Source organism: Protopterus annectens, chromosome 1.part0 (genome assembly GCF_019279795.1).
Source record: "Protopterus annectens isolate FY-2018-M chromosome 1.part0, PAN1.0, whole genome shotgun sequence".
NCBI lineage: Eukaryota > Metazoa > Chordata > Ceratodontiformes > Protopteridae > Protopterus > Protopterus annectens.
In genome coordinates, this window is record NC_056725.1 from 778,572,408 (window position 1) to 778,586,606 (window position 14,199).

The window sequence follows — 14,199 nt, forward strand, 5'->3', positions numbered from 1 at the left end:
TGTTGACATCCTACAGAAAGGCCTCACTGAGACCAATGACTGGTGTCAGAACCATGCCATAAGCTCAGTGCCAAAAAATGTGTTGTTATCCCCCTTGGGAAAAACCTGGTTCCCTTGAATTACCACATCAATGATAGTCCACTAAACACAGAAGGCATTATAAGAGATTTGGGAACACAGGTTGACAGCAACCTCTCATTTGACCACCACATTGCCACTGTGGTCAGAAAGTCCTTCTATGTAGCACATCTCAGTACTAAGGGTTTTGCATCCAGGAAGAAAGAGGTCATTGTCTCCCTGTACTCTTCCCTCATTAGGCCATTCATCGAGTACAATGCCCCATTTGGCCTGTACCCCACTATACATCTGCAACAACTGAAAAGGCTGCAAAAGTGCCTCACAAATAGGATCCTAGGCCTTAAATACTTGTCCTATATGGACAGATTCAAAAAACTCCAATTATTCTCTGTCTTATATTGCCTAATTAGAGGTGATCTCTGCTTGACTTACAAAGTGATGTCTGACCCAGCTCTGTTAGAAATGCTACATCTAAAGAAATCCCAATTCCTCCGCGCCACACGCTCCAGAGACCTCAAGCTCATTACCACAATCAACAGAATGTGCTGGAGGGACAGGTTCATAACCCAGAGACTGCCCATGCTATGGAATAGACTTCTCATACATGTCAAGCAGAGCACCTCACAGGCCCTCTTCAAGAGAAATCTTGAGGAGTGGATGGAAAATAGGAAATTCACCCCGGGGATCACTCTAGTGGCTTTACTCGACAGAGGCACTGGGAACTAAGGTCAGGTGGCACAATGCCAGGGTAATCCTATGGGCTAGGCTTGTAAAAGCTCCAGGGCCATTTGCCTATTACACACCTATGAGCCTATGAACTTATGAAGAATTAATGAACACTTAGAAGGCCTAAAAATCTGTCACATCAATGCAGCTCATAATAATAGTAAACAATATGATAGCTAGAAGCCCAGATCAAATATCATAAGCCAGACTTGTCATCAGCTGTGGCTCTTGGCTAATGACAGATGCTTGTCTTTCCTCATTTATAAAAGGTATTTGTATTCAACTCTGGAATAACAGATGGGGAGCAATACTGGTGGTGGGGTGCTCTTGATAATCAAATATTATTTTTCACTTAAGCTGCTAAATTCCTAAATGGGTCCTCTCCAACTTATTTCTGAGTCAGCATACAAAGTTAAACATTGCTGTCTTATACATTCTCCCACCCGTTGCCTCTAAATTATTTGAGGAAACTATTCAGAAAATTATCGAAGTAAATCATAAAGGAAACATAGTAATCATAGATTATTTCAATGTCAATTTTCTAGGTCCTCAAATTTTTAGGTAACCAGAGATTTTTCTTTAAAAATGCTAAATAAAATGGTAAGCACAAAAACTAGGTCAAACCCTCAAATGGGAAACTACATTTTATTGAACTTAGTTATCACAACTATCCCTCACAGATGTACATGGATGAAAGCTCTCTCAAACTCACTTAATGATCATCTTCCCATATATTCTGTATTTCCTTCAAAAGTGACAAATCACACCCACAGCATTAACTTCTAGAAGTATTTCAGAAAAAAAACATTTTCTTACTGAACTGTGTAATTACTCCATATAGAAGATGGCCCCTCAAATGCCCTAGATCATTAACCCCATTACTAGTAAATACTTTCTATTTTCAAGATGAAAGAAGAAGAGGTAACAGCTCTTATTGAATCAACAGTGAATAGCATAAATAAATGCAACTTAAAGCTATAGCATGGCAGTTATGGAAAAGAACAGACAGCACCCACAATCACAACAATTTCCTTTCCTGTCATAAATCTGGGCATTTAAAATAAATCTAGCAATGATTTATTAACTTTGAAGTAAGCAATCCCTCCTCTCATCACAGCATAAATTTTTATGTCCATTTAAAAAGGATCTCTGTACTGAAACAACAAGACTATAGAACCCCCGTGTTTAAAGGATAACTGCATAACAACAATCCTTAATCCACCTTTTCTGATTTTGAGCTGTTTTTGGCTTTAGGAAAATTTCAGCTAAGACAAAACAACAGGGTCTAGAAAAACTAATCGTAACCCACATTCAGTTCATCCTTCTGTCTTTTGTATGGCTGATTCCAATATGTACAAATCCCTTCAGCACATATTCAACCTACCTTTATGTACAGGAATTCTTCTTAAGCAATTCAGACATACCATAAGTATCCCAGATTCTCACATCCTACTTGTCCATCAGACTTTAGGCCTATTGTAACCTCCACCTATTTTACAAATGCCTTTGAAAAAATAGCTTACTGACAGATAATTAACAAAAATACAGACTACTTTCTTATTTAGAGCATGATTTTAGTGAAGGCCATAATGTTCAGATTGCAATTTACACTTCTGTGAAAACAATTTAGATCTCGAAACACAAATGAGTACAGCGAACCACAGCCTTTGATGCACAAACTCGCACCTGTATAAACTCTAACACCATCCTTTCACTAACTCTCTGCACTTATACCTCCATGAAAAACACTTCAAAGTTACCTGCTTTTGTTCCTCAGTGTAAACGCTACTTCTTGCTCATTAATTTTTTTTTTATTTTATTTTTACATTTGTTTATCAGGATAGTCCAGCTGGGTTTTAACCCTTTTTCAGTAGAGGCCTGGGGGGAATAGCCCCAAGTTATACAGAAACTTACAATTAGCTATGCCATAATTGAAAATATACAGTTATATGAAATGGAAAATAGTAGTAGCATAAGTAAAAAAACAAAGCAGATTACAAACTCAGGTTATATCATACAGTGAACTTTTATAAATAGTACATTTTTCTAGATGCAGTACAGTAATTGGTAGATTTTTCAGGGACTGTTTGAGGTTCAAGTAGGTCTATTCAAGGAAGATTACTGTTAATTTAGACACAGAAAAGTTAAAAGAATACATAATATAAAGGATAATGATGGTTATGGGTTGAAGAGAGATAATACATTAAGGTGAAATAGTGGTAAAGTGAGTTAATAAAAGATTGGTTAGGTAGAAATTAGAAATACTGTAATAATATTATTCAGCCAGGATTAAGACAGGAGCAGAACCATGATTTTTCTAGGTGGCATTTGTGAAGTGTTTTAAATATATGGGGTTGGCAGTGGATAATATTGGATGAGGGGTCATGTTCCATAATCTGGAGATACTGTTGGAATAAAGGGAGTCTCCATGGAAGTTGTTAGACCTAGTTACTTGTAGAAGGAGCTTATCAGAGGATCTGAGTTGTTTGGTGTTAGATTGGGTTTTTAGTAGGTTATGAAGAACTGGACATTTTTCAGGTTGATCTTGTGGGCAGAAGTAAGCTGGGTAAGTTTAAGGAGGTTGAGTAATTCTAGCCATTTAAGTTGCTGTAATGCAATACAGTGGTGTTATCTATATGAGGAGTTGTTGGCAAATTGGGCAATTTTATTATAGCATGCTTCAAGTTCATAGGTTCATAGATTAGTACTAAGCTAACTGCCCTTCCGAGCCATTTTAAGCCTAGCCAGTTATCCCTTGTGAGACTCACACCCTGCACCTTGTGTTTGTAAGGCAAACACCTTAACCATTAGGCCACCCTCCCAACCCCTGTTTAGTTAGTTTGTTTTAGTTTAGTTAGTTCAAGTTTCTTTAGGTTGGTGAAAATGGCAGAGGCATATATGAGGGAGGATAGTAAATGTGTCCTTGCGATAGATTGTTTGGAGTAGTCAGTAAGATATGCTTTTGCTTTATAAAGGGGGCTGAGTTTGATTTGAACATTTTTAATGACAGTTGCCAGAAGTTTATCAAATTTAAGGTTATCAATTGTAATATCAAGAAGTCTGATGTGTGATATGGGTTCAATCTTAGTATTATTTGAGGAGTAGATTTGAAAAGGTAAATGTTGGTTTGAGGGTTTGTTGTTTATGAATAGCATTAGTTTTGTTTTGTTGGGGTTCAGGATTAATTGTGAACTGGAGAGCCAGGATTCTACAGTAATGAAAGAGAGCTGTTTTATTTTTGTGGAGTTCAGAGAGAGAGGGTGCCGCACAAATAGGTGTGGAGTCATCTGCATATTGTATAATTGTGGCTGAATCAGTTGCTGAATGGAGCTAATTAGTAAAAATGTTAAATAAGACTGGACCCAAGATTGAACCTTGTGGTACATTCAGTGTTATGGGTAGTGTAGGAGAGAATTCATTGTGCCATTTTGCTGCTTGTTGTCAGTCTGATAAGTATGCATAGAACTAGAGAAGAGCAGAGTGGCTTAGTTTAAGAGACAGGAGTTATTGTAGAAGTTTTTGATGTGAGACTGTATCAAATGCTTTGGATATCTAGGAATATTGATGAAACTAGTTATTCATTATTTCTAAAGTGGTTGATAGTGTCTATAAAACTTAGTAGTGCTGTGGTGGTGCTATGGTTTGGTCAAAAACCATGTTGGGTGTTAGGAGATTGTTGATTAGTTGAGCCATGAGTTGTGAATGGATGCATTTTTCTAAGATCTTAGATAGGGGTGAGCGAATTGTGATAGGTCTATAATTAGTAAGGTCAGTGCTGGTTCCCCCTTTATGCAGTGGTATTATATAGGAGGTTTTCCAGATTGTGGGTACACAGAGTTCATTTATGGAACAATTTATTAGTATTGTTATTAGATAGGCTATGGCTTCTGCTGCAAGATTGCGGTAGTCGGCAGGTAGATCATCAGCAGCAAAGGTGCTAGGTTTTAGTTTATTAAGCATTTTCCTTATTAAGCTAGTTGGTACTGGTTTGAAAGAAAAGTTATTGGTTGAAGAATGAGATTTAGTGGGGATTTTTAGTGGGGTATTATTATATGTTTTGGAAAGGTTTAGGATGGAGTTGGTGAAATACTTATTAAATTGGATTGCAATGTTTTTGTTTGTATTTGTGAGAGAGGGAGTTGGAGTGATAGATTGGCCTGGCTGTAATAACTGGTTAATACTTGGCCAGAATTTTTTGGGTTATTTTGGTATTTTTGTTGTGCTGTTGTATAGTAGGATTTTTTTATCATGTTTTAACTGTTTTTTTTTTTTTTTTAGATTTGTTTCTGAGTTGGTCGTAGTTATTTAGATTTGTTGGGTTTTTGTTGGAGTGGTAATTTGCCCAGGTCTTATCTCTTTAGGAGAAGTCTAGTTTCTTTTGTTAACCAGGGAGAGTAGTTTGCTTTAGTTTTTATGGTTCTTAGTGGGGCCTGACTGTTTAAAGTATGCTCAGGAAAGTATCATTAAAATATGATACTGCATTGTCAAGTGGTAGGAATTTCAGGGGAGACCAGTCACAGCATTTCGGGTTAGTATGAAGTTTTGTAAGGAGAAATCTTTTTTGTTATGTATTTGTCTGAATATTGTTGTTTTGGGGAGGTCTGCGCATTGCCAGAGGAGGTAAGTGGGTAGATGGTCACTTAAACTATCGGGGAGACATCCTGACTGACTGGCAAGAGAAGGTTTGTTGAATAAGATCCAGTCTAGAATTGAATGTCTACTAAATGTTTTATCTACTCAAGTTGGGTGTTTTATTAATTGTGTGAAGCCATGTAGGTTTATGGAATTTGTGGGGTTTTCTGATGTACATGTTGACCAATCCAGATTGAAGTCTCCCATGATAATGGCTTCTTGAGAAAAAGTAGTAAATGCCCATTGTAGGATGTCTTCAGTTAAGATGGGCTCATTATTGGGGGAATGTAGATTGCTATTATGATTAGGAATTTATTGGGGTTTAGTTCCAATTTCGAAAATAATAACTCTGCATTATTGAACTTTGGCAGGTGCATGTCTAGATAGTGGAGGTTTAGTGTGTTTTTGTATAGAATTACTATACCTCCACCATGCTTGATAAGGCTATCTAGTCTATGGATGTCATAGCCTTGTTGAAGAATCTCATTATTACATATTTCAGGTTTAAGCCAGGTTTCTGTTAGGCTGGCTATGTGAGGAGAGTAGAGGGAGAGGGCTGCATGCAGTTCATGTATTTTGTTAGAGAGACTTATTAGATTCATGTTTAGTATTAGTAGGTCAGATTTTGTCTGGGAGAGGTTGTTGTTATTAATATTGTTTAATGGTAGTGATATACTTGGTTGTAGTGGGTATATGTTGGTCCCTGGGTTTGGGTGGATGTCACCACTGAGCTTAACTGCAGAGAATATATATAGTAGTGAACTAGAGTGTCTAAGTATGTGCTTCACTTGTTTGAGTGTTGGGTTTGATTGAATTGGCTTAGAAATGCATTTATACCTGAAGAGTTCAACACTGGTGGTATTGAATAAGTTTGATGAAATGTGGAAGTGGACTAAGTATATATGTTGTAGTGTAGGGTTAGTGATGGTTGGAGAAGGATGGGTTATAAGAAGTTGCTGCTGGTAGGATGTAATTTTAGGTAAAAGGAAGAATAGGGTAAGGAGTAAAATGTGGGTGTTAAGCATTGTCTAAAGGATAAAAGAGTAGAATTGGGAAGTAGTAGGTAAAGACGGTAGAAGAATATGAGTCTGAGTATAGAAAGTGTATCCTATGAGAAAAGGATAAGGGAGTGGAAATGAGGAAGTAGTAGATTAAGATAACAGAAGAGTATGAATATAGAAAAATGTAGCACATAAATTATTGTACTGTATGACTGTAGTAGTAATAGTAGTAGTAGTAGGAGCACAGTAGAAACTGGATGGCTAGTCTAGATGTGGGTTATTGTATGTATGTATAAAGGTGCATATAAGGGAGGATTAAGGAAGGTGAATGGAAGGTATTGGTTGTGGGTTGAAGTGACCAGGTGGGTGGAGCTTTGCTTGTCAATTGTCCTGATTGGACAAATGGATTATGGAGAGTGGTTTGTTGAAGTTAAATCTACCAGTAATGGGGGTGGGTGGGAATTGGGGGTAGGATAGGGGACTGGAGTGTGCATAGCAAACAGAGTGGGCAACCCATAAAAGCCAGGGCCTATTGAGGAAAAAAAACATCAGTAATCCCAAGAGTTGCACAAAAGTTTAATCAGGAAAAATACTGGGTTATTTTAGGAGCAGGAAATACAAATGAGAATAATTGCTTCACAGACTGAAAAAAGGTGGTGCCGGGATCTGAGCATCTCAGCAATCCCATGTTTTTCTTTTATGACAAACTAGAGTGGACAGTGTGCAAGAACCCTTGTAGAGTGAGAGGAAAAAGGCTTAAGAGTATAATGGAGCAAAAACTATGATGTATATTAGGGTTTTAGTAAATATGAGAGGACAGGATAGAGGTACTGTGAGGGAGGAGGGGGTGGGAGGAAAGCAAAGCAGAGACTGAGCACCTCAATGATGTATGGCTATGACAGGGATTCAAATATACATATAAAATAAGTTTAGCAAGACACCTACAAATAAATGGATGATGTTAGCTGCAAATATGGTAGTTGGAGCACAGGTTGAGTGGCACTTCAGAATGGCTTGAGGGATAAAACACATACTTTTATGTTAATCTATCATAATGCATTTATGCTCCTGTGAAAATAGGAATAGCAAAAAGGAAGATGAGAGAGGAAATGGTTGTGCAAGTTGTAGTATAAAACAGAGCAAAACATTAATAAACTGTGTTAGCAAGTAGACAAGAGCAGTAGCATGACAGAAATCATGAGTAAATGTCTAACATTATCACTAGAGCAGAATTTAGTGAACAGCTGGATGTTATATGCCACCTGATACTAAGACAAAATCACAGTAGCTATACAAACAGGTGCTAGATTCAGCAGATTAAAATCATTAGGAAAAACCTGCAGTGCACTTGTTCGTGGCTAGTAAAACTAGTAGTATGATTATCAACAAGTAATACATATGAGCATTGTCAGCAGCAACAATATCTAATAGTCCACATAATGCACTCTAAATATCACTGCATAGCATACACATTGTCCTAGCTGAATTAAAAACAAGAATCACTCACATTCAACACTAGAAAAACTTAAACTTTCATGATTAGAATGAGCATGTATAAGATCAACGTATATCTGTCTTATCACCAAGAAATTTTCAAATTTGACTTACAGAGAATGCAGGTACAATGTGATTTAAAAGTGAATATAATGTAGGTTCCTACTGCTAGCCTAAGTATATCACCATAAATTAAGATTACTGAAAGAAGGAGAAAAAAAAGATGTTGTGAGATGCCAGTGAAGGTTGTTATACTCTGCAAGGCATTATGGGAGATATTCAGTTTGCTGAACGGGTGAATATGGTTGCGGAAAATCTCTGTTAGAGTAAATGGGAGTGATGCAAATACATTTTCCATGTGGTATTTACATAGAAGGTGTCTATAAGGCAGAAAAAATAAAATAAAAATATCTACGACTTGTCTGCAGAATGGTAAACAAGGGGTTGTCAGAAATAGAGTTACTGTCGCATAGCCATCTGTATGCTTAGAGTGAGTACAGTAAGTGCAGACCCTTAAAAGCTGGGGACTATTGAGGACAAAAAAACTATCAGTAAGCCCTAGCATTGTACAAAATGTTAATCAGGAAAAATACTGGGTTATTTTGGGAGCATGAAATACAAATGAGAAGACCAAATTTATTTTTTCTCTTTTCCAATTTACCTATTCCTAGCTTTATAGCAAGTTTTCTTTCCATCATCAAAGTTGTTTATGTTTAACATTATATATTTTATGTAAAACAATTTAGATTGTGTAAAACTGTCAGCATTTCCTTTTATTCTGTGTAAATACATCTATAAATAACCTATGTTTTACTGTTAGCACTTTAGTTTACATTTTTTGAAAGTTTCCTGTTTACCTAATTGTACTCTACATATTTTAAACTTTTGTTGTAATTGTTCCTGTCTCTTGACTGGGTCTTATCTGAAAAAGTTCAATGGATCATCTTACCTGGTTAACAAATCAAATCAAATCAATTGGTCAATCAATCAATACATAAATAAATACATTTTGATTTTGAGTCATTGTTAACCTGGCTTTTTAACTGCCAAGTCCCATGAGTTCAGATATTGTTGATATCAAACAGAAGGATATTATAAGGTATTACTTTTCATACTATGGAAAAGACTGTTAGTATAGAACCCAAACATCTTGTAAATCAAATCGATATATTCTGAAATGGAATTTTTAATATTTAGGCTTTTACCAGTGTTAGGTTTGTATATTTAGAAGTAATACACCTTCAATCAAGTTGTCATTAACCAAACATAAGAAAGCTTCAAGGATTTTCAAAAAATAGAATCAGAAGAAAGAGTTAGCTGTCTGAATACTTCTGAAATGTGGTACAAAATCAAAGAGAAATGACTGTGTTGCAAGTTTCCATCAAAAAAATGTACTGTAATAAAGAGCTCCGAGTGCATGTTCACCATTAAGACAACTCTGCTGATAAAAAAAAGGTTTATAGGCTGCTGCAAATAGTAAATAAAAGTAGACAAGTCAAAGCAAAATACAGTGGCCTATAACAAACAGATAAAACACTATGGACTGAAAGAATTACAAAGATGACAGAAGCTCATTGTTTAGATATCCTAGGAACCTTACATTCTACTTTAGGCCCTTACTTGCTTAACCTATTTCTTAGTTATTTGAATTTTAATTACCATGATTTATATAACATGTAAGCAGATGACATAAACTTAGATTTTTTTCTATTAAAATAGCCCTGTGCCATCTAGAAAATGGTTTCATCTTATTAGCATATCACCTAATGTAAGTAAAACAATCCATATGCTTTTTGGCTATAGTTGCCACCTGTCTATTTTTTAGGTAATCCAGAAATTAAGTAGATTATCCTGATCCCTGGTTCTGGAGCTAAATGTTCTGGTTTTGTAATATTTGCTTTTTCATATTTCTCCAGGTGATCCTTTGGTTTTCAGTGTAAGCACATCTATTATGCTGACCACCAGCACCAACAACAAACACTGTTTCCCTGGTTGCACCTGCCTGTCCTTGTTGTTGATTGGCTGAGAGGCTGGACTAATGCCGGAAAATAAACACATAGTTGAAAAATGATGCTGAGGTGAAGCCTGTGGAATCTGAAGAGTAGAGTGGTTTGGTGTTTTGGTCTGTGTCTTTTTCTCTTTCCAGATTGTTGTACTTTTGTACAAAGCTCTCAATTCTTTTGGTAAGAAATGAAAAGACTAATAAAAATACAGGACATTTTTTTTTAAATATTACTCTGTTTCACTTAAAGAAAGTTAACAGAACAATGTGCTTTGCATCAACATGCATTTTCTGAACATTCTAAAGTATAAAACCCTAATGTCTGGCATTATTGATTGGCTGTGATCTTCAGTGATTTAGAAGAACATTAAAAACTTTGTTATAGAAAGAGCAAACGTGGGGCAAAATCAGGGGCAATCTGCAAAATTAGGGACACGTGACAGCTATGCAGGTCAGTTGGACTGTGTTGTGCCAGCTCTTGACAGAGCTATGATTTCTTCTTCATCACAGTGAGGGGCAGACTTCCTGCCACCGCCTGTGCCTGGAGAAGATTGCTGGTTGCCAGTAACAGGGCTTCAACTGATTTCCCAACCACAGCAAGACAGTAAAGAGGAGAGCGGCAGCAGCAGCTGCAAGAAGCACTCAGCACCTGTTTTTTCAGAAGGACCTCTATTACTCTTTCCAATGTAAGTGACATATATGGACATTTTTTAAGTAAGTTGTCATGCAGAGTGGATTAAGAACACAATGACATAACCCCTTCCGTTGTTTTATTACTGTGAAGTCATCACTTCCCCCCTATGGTAGAAGCAGTGTTACACAAGGTATTGTGTTTGCTGGAAATTCATACCTGTCAAAAGTCCTTGATTTTGACTCAGATTTCCTAATTCCTCCTAGAAATGGTAGTTTTGGAAGACACCGTGGTAGATTCTACTTAATAAATAATTACTATAATTAGAGTTTCAGGCTTCTTCTACTTCAGAAAATGCATAAACATTCACATTTATCATAGTCTCTCAACTTCTGAAATTAATAGTAATAACATTTTTAAAAAGCATCCCTGTCTGTCATTATTTCTGGAGTTGTTCCTGATTCTGGTGGCAAAAAGTTCAGAGCTATGGCATGAAAATCATAATTATTGCTTGTGTGTGTGTGTGTGTGTGTGTGTGTGTGTGTGTGTGTGTGTGTGTGTGTGTGTGTGTGTGTGTGTGTGTGTGTGCCTCTGTCTGTCTGTCTCTTAGCATATCTTGTGATAGACCTGGTTTGTCAAATAGGTCTTGTCACTGTATGTGTGCATGTGTGTCAAAAATAATATTGGTGGGCACATAAATCTTGTTAGCAGAAAACAAAAAACAGCAAGTCATTTTCTTCAAAAATATAGTATATTACACATTACAAAACCCTTGATAGGGCATAATTTCTGGCAGTATAAGTGGACTTTGACACAGTCCTAGGCTTGGTAGGGGCCCCACTTTGTCTAACTCTGCTCTGCTCAGAAGGTTGCTATAGTTTATGTGGATCCAGGGGTCACTGTGGTCATTATTTCTTTAATTTTCCTCACAATCAAACTTCAGAGGTATGTGGAGATGGTCAATATAACTTGTGCAGGGCTTTTGACAGTGTGGTTAACTTTCCACAAAACTAAATCTCAAAGGTGTGAACAGAAGGTCTATATAATTTGTCTAAGGGTAGTGTACTGTCTATTATCCACAAGTTGGAATAAGTTATTTGTGTTTTTTTACTTTCCTTACAATCAAAATTGGGTCTATATACTGTTGCCAAAAGAAACCTAAAAAGCAAGGAGCACTGCCAAAAGAAACCTAAAAAGTAAGGAGTACAAAACAATGGTGTGACCAATATTACTGTATGGTAATGAAACCTGAGCAATGTAGGCAAGGCAGTTGAGGAAGCTAAAGGTGATGGAGATGTAGTGCCTGATATGGGTGGTAGGATGCACAATGTTAGGATAGATGAAGAAATGAGAACATCAGAGTAGAAGCCCAAGTAGCTCCAGTTGCACAGCAGGTCAAAGACAACAGATTATGGTGGTTTGGGCACATGTGCAGGAAAGCAGAAGACAATCTCTTAAGTAGATTTGGGACAGACAGGGAGAAGGGTAACCAACAAAGAGATGGATGGATTATGTGAGAGAAGACCTGCACCTGTTGAAGAAGGTAGCAGAGTGGCAATGAACAGAGAGAGAGAGATAGTGACAGTTGATACAACACCCTGACTCCCATGTAGGAAAATGGGAAAACGGAGCTTGATGATGGTAGTTATATCTTTTGGGGGTAGCGTTAAGGGGGCATTATGTGGCTGCACCTCTTACAGTAACAAGTTAAAATGTGTTAGTGCATTTTATTTGTTCTTTCACATTCACCCCAATTTGATATCAGATGGGTTCACAGAAGGTGCTTATTGTGGTTAGGGGTATGTAGATATATGATATCAGCAACTTTAAACAGATGATTGTGACCATTTTTTCTTTCGCATTTATCACCATTTAATATTAGCGGGATATGCCGAAGGTGACTGTGATTTTGGGGGCATTTGGAAGGCAGCCACTTTTCCCAGAAAAGACTTATGTACCCTCACAAGTATTTGCCTTCTCAATTTATGAGTAATTATTTCCCAGTTTATTGGTTACTACTGTTTTGTCAGCTTTGAACATTAATCCTTGGGCACACCTTATTTCTTCTATGAATGAAGGGAAAAAAAAAGACAGTTTCTTCCCTTAGCCATGATTTTTGTACAGGCTGTCATTGTATCAAAGGTTGCAGAAAAAAGCTGTAAAATGCACCTCAGAGAATCTAAAACTCCATGGGTCCTAGGATCATTAGCTAATTAAAATTATTCATTACATAATTATTACACTGCAATTTTCATTTCTTGAGATGTGTCAAAAGGATGCAGGAAAAAGCTGAAGAGTAAAACAAAGACCAGGCCATATGCTAAGTTACCAGTTTATGGGGGGGGGGGGGGGGGCAAAGAAGCCTTGTCTAGGCCTCCATGTCACCTAAGGCTGGCCCAGCAATCACTGTGTGTGGTACGTATTTAAAAAATGATATTTCTGGGTTTAGTTTGTTAAAGGGATGTGGGTGTGGCTACCCTGAGACAAGGGATGTGTTTATATTACACAGATGGTGTGGCTTACTTGTCAGTAAACAACATGATACTATAGCAGAAATGTTATTTTTGGCTCTGGTGTGTCAGACTATTGTTAGTCTAGCAAAATGTGCATTTAGAAAGTGTGTCAACTGTCAAAGACCTGATAGTTTAGCACATAAAATCAGGGTTTTGCAATCCATATTACAGATCTAAGGAGATGGGTCTGCTAAACTTTAGGTCGTAAAATGATTAAGTAAAATCTGATAGTTCAAAAAGTGTTGATGTCACTGTCCACAAGCATAGTACATTTTAAGCTTGAATATTGCTACCCTGTATTGTATTCTAGAATAAATATACATGCAGTCTATTTCAGAAATTACAACTTAGTAGCATAATTTAATGGAATGATAATCTTAATACATTGAAATACTCAGAGGCCAAGAACATTAAATCTATTTCCACTATCCTATAAGCAGCTCAGAGGGGTCTTACAAGACTTACAATGATGCATTAAAGTATGAATGCTTGAGGCTTAGGTTGTCTACTGTACATGAAACAAATAAGAGTACTGTGAAATTTCAGTCAGAACAAGTATACTGTCAGATGGCTTTTGATCACAATTATGTCAAAAGGGAACAGGCTTTCTTTTAAAATCAAAAACAGTGACAAATTAACATTTTTATATGGTGATGATATATTTAAGATTTTCTGGTTTAGGTGAGCTCCCCCCTCCTTAGCACATAACTCGATCATGATGATGATATGAGTTCTGTGGTTTTTTAGAAGTTTTTGTCAGTGTATGTGGGTACAGCATTCACAAAGTGAGCCAGGTGAATAGCAGAAAGTGAAAACAAATTTGAGAAGCAAATGTGCTGAAGTGGTAGAGTGAAGACAGATCAGTAACTGGTTTAAATGTTGGGGGACCTCAGTCATCCACAGGCAGCAATAATACAGATACAGAAACATATGAATATGTATATGTATGATATGTATATGTATATTTGTCTATCTAATCCATCTATCTATACACACATGTATGCGCATGTAAATCTGTGTGTTTGCGCATGTGTGTGTATTACTGGATGTAGCAGAAAAGCAGAAACCACCAGTTTCTTTTGAATGCATGCAAACAAACAATCAAAGACTGCATTTTTTTTC

General features: G+C 36.8%; 1 protein-coding gene across 1 annotated transcript in view; it reads right to left on the reverse strand.

Moving 5' to 3' along the window:
* LOC122794492 (ribonuclease Oy-like) overlaps window positions 1-14,199 on the reverse strand; it is a 348,959-nt gene that overhangs the window by 301,142 nt on the left and 33,618 nt on the right. The window lies entirely within an intron of this gene.